The sequence below is a fragment of the Topomyia yanbarensis genome, chromosome 1, assembly GCF_030247195.1.
Source record: "Topomyia yanbarensis strain Yona2022 chromosome 1, ASM3024719v1, whole genome shotgun sequence".
Taxonomy (NCBI): domain Eukaryota; kingdom Metazoa; phylum Arthropoda; class Insecta; order Diptera; family Culicidae; genus Topomyia; species Topomyia yanbarensis.
Window position 1 is genome coordinate 10,617,015 of NC_080670.1, and position 12,596 is coordinate 10,629,610.

Genomic DNA, 12,596 nt, shown 5'->3' on the forward strand with positions numbered 1-12,596 from the left:
TCGGCTACATTCCCCATTCGACTAAATACCCCATTCGGCTACATTCCCCATTCGGCTAAATTCCCTATTCGGCTAAATTCCCCATTCGGCAAAATTCCCCGTTCGGCTAAATTCTGCATTCGGCTAAATTCCCCATTCGGCTACACTCTCCATTCGGATAAATTCCCCATTCGTCCAAGTTCCCCATTCTGCTAAATTCCCAGCACTCTATGCCTTGTATGATGTAGTTGTATGTGTGACACTTCTGTAAGCACAAACTTCATTTTCACCTTTATCAATTGTTTCACCTCGCGTACTGCAAGTCCAAGACGGGTCTGCGTAAAATCAATAGCGATGGAGTTCTCCCTTAATGGGCGTACCTTATTTTGTGATTCACTCCTGTCACTTACAGTAAGGGACAACGGGACTTTGCTGTTTCTATAGTGTACCGGCACAGGTAATAATTGTTCTTTTGTTTACTTTTAATAAGTGGTTTACACAACATACAAAAGAATGAGTGACGTCGGACTATTCGTTTCGGTGAGGAAATCATTTATCTTTTTGAAATTCTATCTCCGAAATCGTCGTCAGTATTGTGCAAAATTAAATAATGGTTCAGCTAAAAATAAGAAAACGAGGATTCGTTGAAGTCCACATTCCGAATGGGGAATGTACACCACAAAAGAAGGTTCGTAAAAATTCATCCATTCATTCCGTTTCATAGTCATAAGATCTTGTACAACGTTTGGGCCAACATGTTTTCGCGTGGAAATCCATTTGTTTCGAATGTCCTCTATAATATGTTTCTATAGAGCATCGACTCTTTCGGAAAATCGGTTTCCAATCCCCCTTGTTTTAGGCTACAATAAAGCATACACGCAGTAAATGAACATTTTATTGGGATTTTTTAATTAAAAGTGGATCTTAGCATCCTATCCTTGGTCGTGACATTACATCAAAATTTATTATGCTTTTTTCGCCTGCTGCGATTACGAAAACAGCCAATCTTCTAGCCCCCAAAGCAATGTTTATTGACGAATAAATTAACGAACCTTAACTAATCATAAATACAGAACACAACGTATCACAATTCCAAATCAACCGAACTGCTACGTACCAAACGGAAGGGGGTACGTGACACACACACGCCGGACAAGCAGAAGCAAGATGGCAGCGAGGCGAAGCAATAACAACAGAAAAAAAAGCATCCAGCAAAGCAAACGAAACCAAAAGCCAAGCTCGTCATCCGTTCATCGTTCGCGCGGCCGCAAATACACACGAAAACGCACAATACACCGAAAAAAAAATCCGGCGAACAGAACAGAAAAGAAGGAAATGGTAATGGATTTCTGTGAATAATGGCCGATCCACAGCCGGTTCGTTCGGGCCGGGGCAGAAGACAAGCGGTCAAAATGGTCGGACGGAGAATGGTATGGTTGTTGTCGTCGTCGTCGTCGTCGCCAGCGGATTGGGTTGGAACAGGTTAGGGTAGGTGGTAGAGATTACTGAAAGGGGTAGTGGTAGTGGTGGTAGGGTAGTCTAAAAAATAAATATATGAACGAGACCGAACCAGCAGGCAACCAGCACCAGCCAAAGAGTGAATGAGTGACTGCCCGGTTTTGTGTGAACGAAACCGAGCGAAATAAGTGTACGACGAGCGTAAGGAAAGAAGACGGGAAGGTCAACGAACCTGTCTCAATTTTTATTTTGTTAGGTTAGGTTCGGGTTTCAGTGTGTGCTTTTATTTCTGCTGTCGCCTTTGCCGTCGCTTCCCGAATCGTGGTAATGGGACCGCACGCTGGTGCGGTTGCGGAGGGTTTCTCTGACACATTGTCGTTAAGTCATTCCCTTTTCGCTTCCGAACCGACGTGGGCACAGTATGCTTTGGATTAGGGGGTCGCGTTACAATTTAGTGATTGTTCGAAAGAAGAGGAAGAAAAATAAGTCAGGCCTGCTGCGAGTTCAAATGAAGCTGTCAAATAAATTATATTATGCATGATTCTACTCCCTGCTTCAACATTGTAACCTTAGACGATTTCAAACCGCGATTGACGTTTATTCCGCACCCGTTAACCAGTCGTCGGTAATTACATATGGCGTCCTATTAAAACTAAGCCCAGCTCATTAAAAAACAGGGAACCGTCTTCGTTTGGAAAATTTTAATGAATAATTATCACAAGTCAAAACCGAATGAATTTGATAATTATTGCGTCGCTTTTCTCCGTCAAACCCGTGCGTTTCCGACCGAGAACGCGCGCCCTCGAGATTCCTCTTCATGAATAAGTGAACACACACACACATCATCCAGCCGCTTTGAGTCCGGGTTTGAATGCCTAAATCAGCGTGGAAAAAAATGGAAATTTCCGTTGAATGCGAGCTCCTCTCACAGGTGTGCTATTCGGTGGAAGGACAGTACCGCTAGCGCCACCGGCGCTGAATGAGCGAACTAGGTGAGGATCAGGTTGGATCAGCCGTCGCCACCTCCTATGTGCGATGATGATGACGAAGATGATGACAGCGAGGATAATTAGGAAATTATTTGTTTATCTTTTCTCGTTATACGGCTTGGAATGAGGACTCAATTTGCGAACGAGATTATACCCAATCTGGCTTGGAAAAAGGGCACGTAACGAGATGGTTGGTGTTTAGGGTGAGGGTTTCTAAAAATAATGTCTGCGTGCAACCGGGAATTTTTTCTGCGATCTAAATTATATTTTAGCTTACACATGGAAGAAACTATACTTACCACAATAATGCGATTTTAAAATTTTGAGGTTTACTTCTACTTTCGGAAGCAGATGGCTCATTCGGGAAGTAACTCATTGCTACTGCTAATAACAGGCTTATTAATGAAAGTTAGAAAAATCAGTAAAACGAATGGAGAAAAAACTAAAATTGAAGAGGAAAAAATAAAGAGGTAAACATATATATATATATATATATATATATATATATATATATATATATATATATATATATATATATATATATATATATATATATATATATATATATATATATATATATATATATATATATATATATATATATATATATATATATATATATATATATATATATATATATATATATATATATATATATATATATATATATATAGGGTAAGGTGGGGCAAATTCGACCGTTGGGTAAACTCGACCTCCCTCTGTTATCGAAAATCAGAAGCACTACGCGAACTAATATCATTGTTGTTGTGTAGAGCATCGAAAATAATCATAATGGTGGTATGACAGCATTTTATTAGTCTACATTGAGATGCTCAAACGACAATAAGTGTGTTTTTACAACTTTCGATTTGATTTTTGTGCATCATTGACTACAGGAAATTTCTGATTGTTGAAGGGATTGCATAAAAAATGTTATTGTATTGAAATACTTCGCTTAAATCCTACAAAGTGCACAGATGAATTTAGTCGAACTTTTCTCATATTTTTTTTAATTGCATCGTAATGAAACATGACGCGGTGGGGCAAATCCGACCTCTAAATAGTGGGATAAATCCGACCGCTTTTTTGCTAAGGAAATGTTCATTTATCAAATTGAAATATATTTTTGTTATTATTTTTTTTGCACAATGGTTCATAATTACAAGCGAAAGACACAAAAACGTGATGATTATAGTATTCGTTGAGCGATTGCTTCGATGCCAATGGAAAAATCTTTACTTATTACTGCTCGTGATTTTGACATTCCAAGATTGACAGTGAATTCCATTTTATTCATGTTACAATTCAATAACATAACATTCATTGATTTATCATTGGAAAACCATAAAATTTGGGTAATATCTGTACTAAATCAACCAAAAACATAGGCGGTCGGGTTTACCCCACCAATTTTGAAAACAGCAAAAATAAACGTTTTCGTGAAACGCTTGCGTCTCGAAATTTTTCCAAGGTACGAATGAAGTGCTATATATTGAAAGTTGCCCAGAAGTAGAAGAAGCAAAATATTATGTAGTGAGGAGTGTAGATTAAGAAGATTTAATTATGACTAAAATAAACAGAAAAAAGCTATGCAAAATTTAAAACAATTCAAATTTGCTTAAAACAGAAAGCATTAAGGTACAAAAATAAGTTAAAACACAAAAAACAAAGAACGAAAGAAAAAAAAGGACATAAATGTAAAAAACAGAGAAAAAAATATAGAGAAGGCATGAAAGGTGCAGCCGAAATATAGAAAAACAAGGAAATAAGAAGGTAAAAATGAAAAGGAATAATTAAAAAAGAAAAGGAATAAAAATAAGAAAGTGAGGATGAATAAAAGAAAAAAAGGTAAAAGCCTCTATAATTGGAATTAAAGAATACAACGAAAATAAAATTATTCAGTACAATGTTTATATTATTGATGCCATCAAACAAAAATTACTCGGTGACTCTTGGAGCGATGAGTCGATCGTTCCAGTCCGTGCAGTGTAACCCAATAAAGAATAGTGCTAATCTGCTTTAAACGTTATTTTGTGCTTTCTCCGCCTTTTTGAACTTTTGCCATTTTTTCTCTCTTTTGTGTGTGCGCGTTAACCGTCATTCGACCAGCAGAGCAGGAGCATTATTTCGTTTCTTGTGAGCTGCCTTGGTAATGTTATCCAAGATAAGTATCGCTATTAAAATACATTTCCCATGCTGGTCATTCTTACCAACGTGCACTGGACAATAGGCCCGTGCAAAAATGACGACAATAGCTCACATCAGGCTGTGATGGATATCGAAATAAAATCGACCCCACGACTGATGTTGTACCCATCCTCTTCCACCAGACCTTTCGCGATCTATTTCCGGGTCAACAAAACAGGTTTAAAGCTATTGCAGATTTCTCAAGTTTTGACGGAGCGATATTTGGCTGTGACTGAAATTCGGGTGGAGGTAAATAGTTCGAAGTAGACCGATGATGTTGTTGGTTACGGACATTTCACGAAGGAATACAGAGTATATGTACCAGATGATCGGGTTGAAATTGATGGGGATGCCACCGATTTTTTTCACTTAAATGAAGAAAGCATACAGCCTTTGCAATAACGTACAAAAACAGGAAAAAATTCTATGCCAATGAAGGTTAAATAACTTTGATTGTATTTTTGACTTGGAAGTCTCTCATTAACCCTCCGGAAGACGCGCTTATGGACCACTGAACGAGCAGACGCTGGTTCCCTAAGACGATTTCGCTAGATTTTCAGAGCAGCGTGCATTCAGTGCATTCAGTTCTGCGACTGCCGGAAGGTTAAAGTTATACGAGGGGATGACAGCAAATGCGTAAATTTTCCTAACCCGAAAGTACGAGTCTATGATTAAAATCACTAATTTTAAATTAACCTATGTATGCCAAAAGTACTGCTGGCTAACGTATTTATGACTATCGTCGTCCTCTTGAGCTAAATGATCCACAAAAAACGGGATATCGATATCTGGACTGACTAACAGCAGACGTCGGCTATTTTCTCCCGGAGCAACATCCATTTTAGAAGAAAAGCTGCCGCTTGATATCAAGAGAATATCTACCGTTGTACAAATACAAAAACAAAGTGCAGATAGGGAAACGAGCTAGCCACACTTACTAAGTCGGAGAAGAAACCAGACGAGGGCGGCGTGAAGGAATGTGAGTCAAGTTGATTGGAAAATTTGGATTGCTTGACCCCTTGACAGGAGCCAATATTGTCAGCAGACCTGAGTAGGCCAGTTATACTGCGAGCACAATCCTACCCATCACAGTAGAATGAGGATAAGTAGAAACCAGAGGTTGAGGTTTAATCGTTGCGATTCCTACAAAGAATTACAGTAAGAATCCGACACTACCACGCGCCATCAACTGTCGAGCTGAGTCGATAGATATACAAGAATCGGCCCTTTGGATCTCGAAAGAATTCTCCAATATTCGTATTCTGACCGGGATGAAAACAACCGGAGAGCGTCTATTCCCTATGTTACGAGCGGCTCTAAACAGCGTCTGTCTAAGAATGTTATAAAAGATTTTTAACCCGGGAATTTTTTTCGGAAATGAATCGACATCATGTTAAAAGATTTTTGGAACTATAGTTGGCGAGCTACACGAAAAATTATTGGGAATTGTTTGAACAAATTATCTTTCTCATTGATTCCGAGCAAGAAATTCCAAAAAAACTGGACACCCAGATTGCTAATAGTATTCCAGCAAGTGGGTTTTTTTCTCCGGCAATCTCATGAACTCATCCAAATACTTTTACCAGGTTCCGACAAGTGTAAGAGTTCCTAAACCCAAAAATTTCTGTGCATCGGCTTATATTATCATTGATATCCGCGGAATGTTTGCGATCGTACGGATAACCAAGTATAAGTCCCTCGTTTCGATGCTCGTTTTCCATGCGAAACCATTGTGAAAAGTGACGGCTCATCCCGTTGCGTACTTTTTTCAAAGAACAACTTTCCACCAGACTCAAGTCACCATTGAAATCTTTGTTCGCTGTGGCAACGAGACCCCACATTCCTGAAAACGAATCAACGATCTAGTAGCCTCCACACGTGTGAAAAGCTTTGCACCTTGACAACGAAGAAGAGGGAACATTTTCATCGCCAAACTCCAATGACACCTCCTTAGTCCTTCACACCACATCCACCGAAGAGGCCTGACTTGGAAAGAGAGGGATAGGGGGTTCATTTTTAATGAGGAATTTGCGTCATTTATTTGCATCAAAGCCACCATCACGCAGAGGATATCCACACATATCCGAGCATATTATGCTTAATTTGACATTGAGGTTGTAAAGTTGGCTTCCTCGAGTTGACACTTCATCTCTAAGCCCTCGCCCTACCATCGTCATCATCATCTTGGTCCTCGTTGTCACCGTCTCCGGTCCATCTCCATCTCCAAAGTGCTACTCGGTGTTAACAGATGGCGTTTAATGAGGATACGCTTTCCGGTCGCCGTTTCCCTTTGCATGCCGCCGCCGTCGGGCAGCGGAAAAGTATGCAACAGTTACGCAATGACGACGACCCAGACCCACCTATCTTCGCTACCTTCAACTTATCTGAGCTCAGCTTAACTCCAGGAACAGCCATTAACGGCAGGATCATTTTCGTCGATTGGAGAAGCAAAAGCCGGGACTCCTCCTTTCAAATCGATATCAGTTATGCCGGGGTCATTGACATTCTCGTTTGCTGTATGGCAGTAATAGGGGGCACACTTTTTACGCAATAATCCTTCCATCTATCCTTCCATCCATCCATCCACAGGAAGCCCGGGGTGGTTGGTTGGTTTGTTGCTTGGCAAAGGGTGTAGCTGACTTGGAAAGCGGGAACGCAACGGAAGTGCTCTATGTAAAGCGAAGGGGTGAGTTTCTGGAAAAAAAAATAATATCTCCCCATTAGTCGAGCTCGCAATGGACGTTGGACTTGGGATATTGTGTGTGTGTATGTGCGTGCCAGTGAGGCGTCGATTTTATTCCACTAAAATGCAGCTAGTTCGATCCTGTGAGGCCACCGCCGCACCGTTCAGTATTCCAAACAACAATCGGGGTACAATTGTGCGTAAAAGCATTTGGTGCGAGAAGTTGCACAGTTGAGAGGTGTTCAGTCAGGTGGTCCGTAGGTACCGGAGCTGATTGCTGAATCAGAGTAGGCAAGCTACTTCCGATTAAAGGCTGTCAATGAAAGTTAGATTGTTGTTCTGGGTCAACATCAAATTTTTTCTTTAATCCAAGCAACCAGAGAAATCTCATTTTCATATCCTACCACGTGGCTTACGCCGAGGGGTGACAAACTTTATAATTACCATAATTCGATTTCCACGCTGCTGCTGCTGCTGTCCTTTCATCTTGCCATTTTTACGCCAGATGGCAGCTGCACCGAGCAGCAATCTCCCAAGTGCTAGCATTAGCAGTATCCTAAATTAATTTCATGTGTACTTTAATTCCATTACCACAAGAGCGAAGGCGTCCATTATGTTGCGGATGGGTGTCAGCATTACAGACGGATGCTCTGCCTGTCTGCCTGCCTGCCAGCGATGGTTGTGAGCTTTTCGAACAACCGAGCGGATGAGCGAGTCTGATGTGATGATACGAGGTCCTTTTGGTTTCTTATCTCAAACGCCTTCTTCGGCACCAGTTAACTGCCACGCTCAAAGGGGCACTCACTCAACACTGGTGCTGGTGTCAAACGACAACGATGGCGATTGGTGCTTTATCTTTAGGGCATCCATTCTTGGCTAGTGAGGTTTGTTGGCAGTGTGCTAAGCACACACACACGCACACATATATACCTTCAAACGGAAGCACATTCGACGTTGTCGAATGTCGGTTCCGGTTCCCGGTCCGGATTGGGTCAACTGCCATCGACGGGATGTGTGGATCTTCTGTGCCAATCTGTCAATTTTGGTTTACACATTGGCGGTGACCAGGGCAGATATCGAAGTAGGCGTCGTTTGAATACAGATGTTAGTTTTTTCGTAAGTGGTTTTACCAAAGAATATTTTTGTGTCAGATTCTCATTGGCCACACAAATTTTTGGTCAACGAAACTCACCTTCTCACATTCTCAGTTAAAATTTTTGGAGCTGAAACAGATTTCGTAGTTGTAGGATAGCTGTACAATTTATAGGCTTAGATCAAATATAAAAAAATAATTTCAAAATTGTGATCCGTTGTTTTAAGAAACTCAGAATGAAAAACAAAGGAATTGGCACCGTCAAGCTAACGCCAACCTACCTATCCCATAAATCTAAAATTTCATCATTTAAACATTGGAAGCTTTCGAGATTTGAAAATATGAAAATTTCTATGCTTTAAAAATCAAGAAATTTATAAATTAAAATTCACAAAACTCAAGGATTTACCATTTCAAATAAATAGCTGAACAGTTAAAAATTTAGAAATTTTAAGAATTTTCAAATTCTTAATCTAAAAACTTTAAAATTCAAAAATTCTTTATTTTTGTGTTATTTTAAAAATTAAAATTAGGAAAATCAATGATTTTTTAAATAAAATACTTAGTTTAAAGTTAAAAAAATCCTGACCTGAAAATCGAAACACTAGAACACTAAAACCTTACAAAATTAAAAAATTATAGATTTCAAAAATTTAAAATTGAAATATATGGAGATGAAAGATAAAAAAAAGAATTGATTTTTTTAGAGTTGTCCTACCGGAACTGTAGAGCTGGATTCTGGGAAGGGGCTCTCCGTCGGAATCGCTCACTACAATTGCAGACGAGACGGGAAATGTCACCCACTAAAACACCGCTTAAGACCAATTGCAGCGGGCCGTGGTTCTGACTGTAATATTGAGTTTACTGTTCAGATGTGCGGTCGTAGGCACTTTACTATCGCGTGGGAATGAGCGTTTATTTGTTCGCATTTGAGACCGCGTCGATCAGATTACACTAGTTTACAAAGAAAAGTTTCAAGAAAAACTTTTTCTACACTCATTTTAGGTCGCTGAGCAAGAATTTTTTTCTTTTTCATTTAGATTTCATTTTAGAATCCATTCCTTTTGTTTTTTTTTTTGAGATTCTTTGGAAAAAAAAATTCTTTTTCGTCATTTAGTTATTAGTCCAAATATCGTGGTGAAATCAATCGATCAATAACTAGTTCAAGAGCTATTGGATTCCAAAAATGTAGGTATTATATGCGTGGATCTCTTGTATATTTTCAGGATTACACGCGACCAAAGTCGAAAGAAAAAAAAAATATTTAAAAAATTGACGAATTATACTTGTTAAACTTTGATCGCTTGAAGCCTTAACTTAACGTGATTACCCCAACAATTGCAAACTAGTGTTATAAGTGCTATAGTGTTCACTAAATCATCGGGGCGTTTTTGTGTATGCGAGAACTTGAACGTAGATGTCCGTGGATGATTGCGATTGCATGTTGGTCTTTGTGTATCATCGCGTGGGATTCGAGCGTTTGTATGCTAACATATTTGATCGCGTGGACGTATATATGTCGCGGGTGCTAGCGAGTATGTAACTTCGCATGCATAAATTCGAATTTTTTAAACTTGTGTCCATTAGCATATTCGCGTGTGTTCTTGCACGATTGCGCAGAACGTGAATTTGATGCTTAATTTTGGTGTACAGTTCAGGTACTAGAAAAGAGTTCCCTGATATAACTAAAGTTCCCGGTCATGTCGCCCTGAAACTTAGCTTATGTAAATGAGCGATTTTTATTTAGAAAGCATGGACCTAGGCTGCTAGTACCAACGCCAGCGGTTTCCGGTCATGATGGATTCATTATTGCGTGTTGATTATTGTTAATTGTTGATTATTGATCGTAATTGAATGTTCGCGTTTTTTACCAATGTTGTATTGTTGCGCAGAGCTCGAGTGTTTGTATGTTAATGTGTTGATCGCATTCTTCACGTGTATAAAACCGTGTGCATAACCGTGTGCTTGAGTATACGCGTGGACTTTTGAATGCTCGCGATTTGAGTGTATGGTTCAGATCTGGAAGGAAGTGAGTTTCCCCACATCACTAGATTATGCGGTCCTGGAGCTCCATACAACTTCTAGTGAATATTAGTTTGTTTCTTTCTAGACGAAACTGAAGATTTTCGGACGAGAACGATTCATGATGACGTGGAAACGGGCGTTGATATAATCACACTTGCATGTTCGCATGCGTCACCAGATTTGTATTATCGCGAAGGACACAAGCGATTTTAGGTTAACGTGTTAGATCTCGTGGTTGTTTTTATACTGCGGATGTTAGCGTGGAAATAACTTAATAACGTCATTGATTTAGTTTTTTGCATATTTGCATGGGCTTTGAATATATTTCTAAAGACCAACACGGATTCATGCCGAACCGATCGACGACGACGAATCTACTATGTTTAACCTCTTATGTGTCCAAAGGGATCGATGCGAATCAACAAACTGATGTTATATATACTGACTTATCTGCAGCTTTCGAAAAAATCAATCACGATATCGCAATCGCTAAATTGGAAAAACTTGGTTTCAGTGGATCACTCCTCCGATGGTTCCAATCCTATCTCGTTGGCCGTCAACTCAGTGTGAACATAGGTGATGCCTACTCCAAACTGCTCTCCACAACGTCTGGTATTCCGCAAGGAAGTCATCTCGGACCATTCATATTCACTCTCTATTTCAACGATGTAAACTATCAGCTGAAAGGGCCACGGTTGTCGTAGGCAGATTACCTAAAAAATTTCAATAGAATTAAGAACCGAACGGACGCACTTTATTTGCAGCAGCAATTTGACACTTTCAGCAGATGGTGTGAAAACAACCGAATGATCCCATTGAGTTTGAATATAACTTGTCTGGAGCTCTGGTTTCCCGGGTTAGCTGCGTTAAGGATCTTAGTGTGCTGTTAGATTCGAGACTTACGTTTAAGAATCACATTTTGTCTGTTATTGACAAAGCATCGCGAAGCCTGGGCTTCATTTTCCGTACGGCAAAATCTTTCAGATCAACTACCCATCGAGCTGTTAAAATACGGTGGTGAAACACTGGCTAGAGCGCTGCACTGGGCAATGCAAAAATTTGGGAGGAGGAGATTCTTCCGGAGGAGTGGATGCAGGGTGTCGTTTGCCCAATCTACAAAAAGGGTGACAAGTTGGATTGCTGCAACTACCGCGTACAACGTACATCAGACTGAAGCCAGCAGGATTGGACTTGCCATCAACGTTTCGAAGACATAATACATGAAAGGAAGAGAGAGAGAGAGACAATATGAACCTCCCATCTCGAGTTCGGATTGACGGTGACGAAATCGAGTTGGTCGACGAATTCGTGTATTTGGGCTCACTGGGCTCACTGGCGGTTGCCCACGAGACCTGGACCTCGACCTGGACTATACTCGTGGAGGACCAACCATGAGTTACATCAGCTGCTGGAAGAACCATCTATCGCGAATACCACAAAAATGTGACGTTTTCGGTGGGCTGGACACGTCGTAAGAATGTCGGACCCGGTGAAGATGATGCTTGAGGGCGACCCTACAGGAACAAGAAGACGGAGCGCACTGCGACCACGGTGGATCGACCAGATAGACCCTTCGAAGACTGCGAGGCTGGCGACAAGCAGCACTGGACCGAGTGCAGGGGAGACGGCTTCTGCATACAACAAGAGATAACAAGGATCTAGCCTGAACAGTAAAGTAGTAAAAATTATTAAAAATTTAGTGAAAAAACTTGAAAATTAATTTAAAATTTAAATTTAAGAATTGAAAGCTGTATAAAATAAAAAAAACTGATATATACAAAAATTTAAGCGCAGAAAATTAAAAAATAAGTTATTGAAAAATCTAGATAAATCTAGAAACTCAATAATTTAAGATAAAACATTTAAAAATTCGTGGATCCATACAGCTAAAAAATTAACAAAATTGTCAATGCAAAGTTAATAAATTGAGAATATGAAATTTAAAAATTCTACCAAATAATAAATTGTATAATTATACAATAACTAAATGATGATTTTAAGATCAAAAATTAAGAAACTGATGTATTGAAAATATTAAATAAAAAATTGAGAGTATTAAATCACATATTCGAAAATTTCGAAATGTAAAAAATAGGATGTTAAAAACTAAAATAATGAAAAATAATTTTTTTTGTGAAATTTAGGAAAAATGGAACTATTAAAAAATAAGATTTAAATAAAA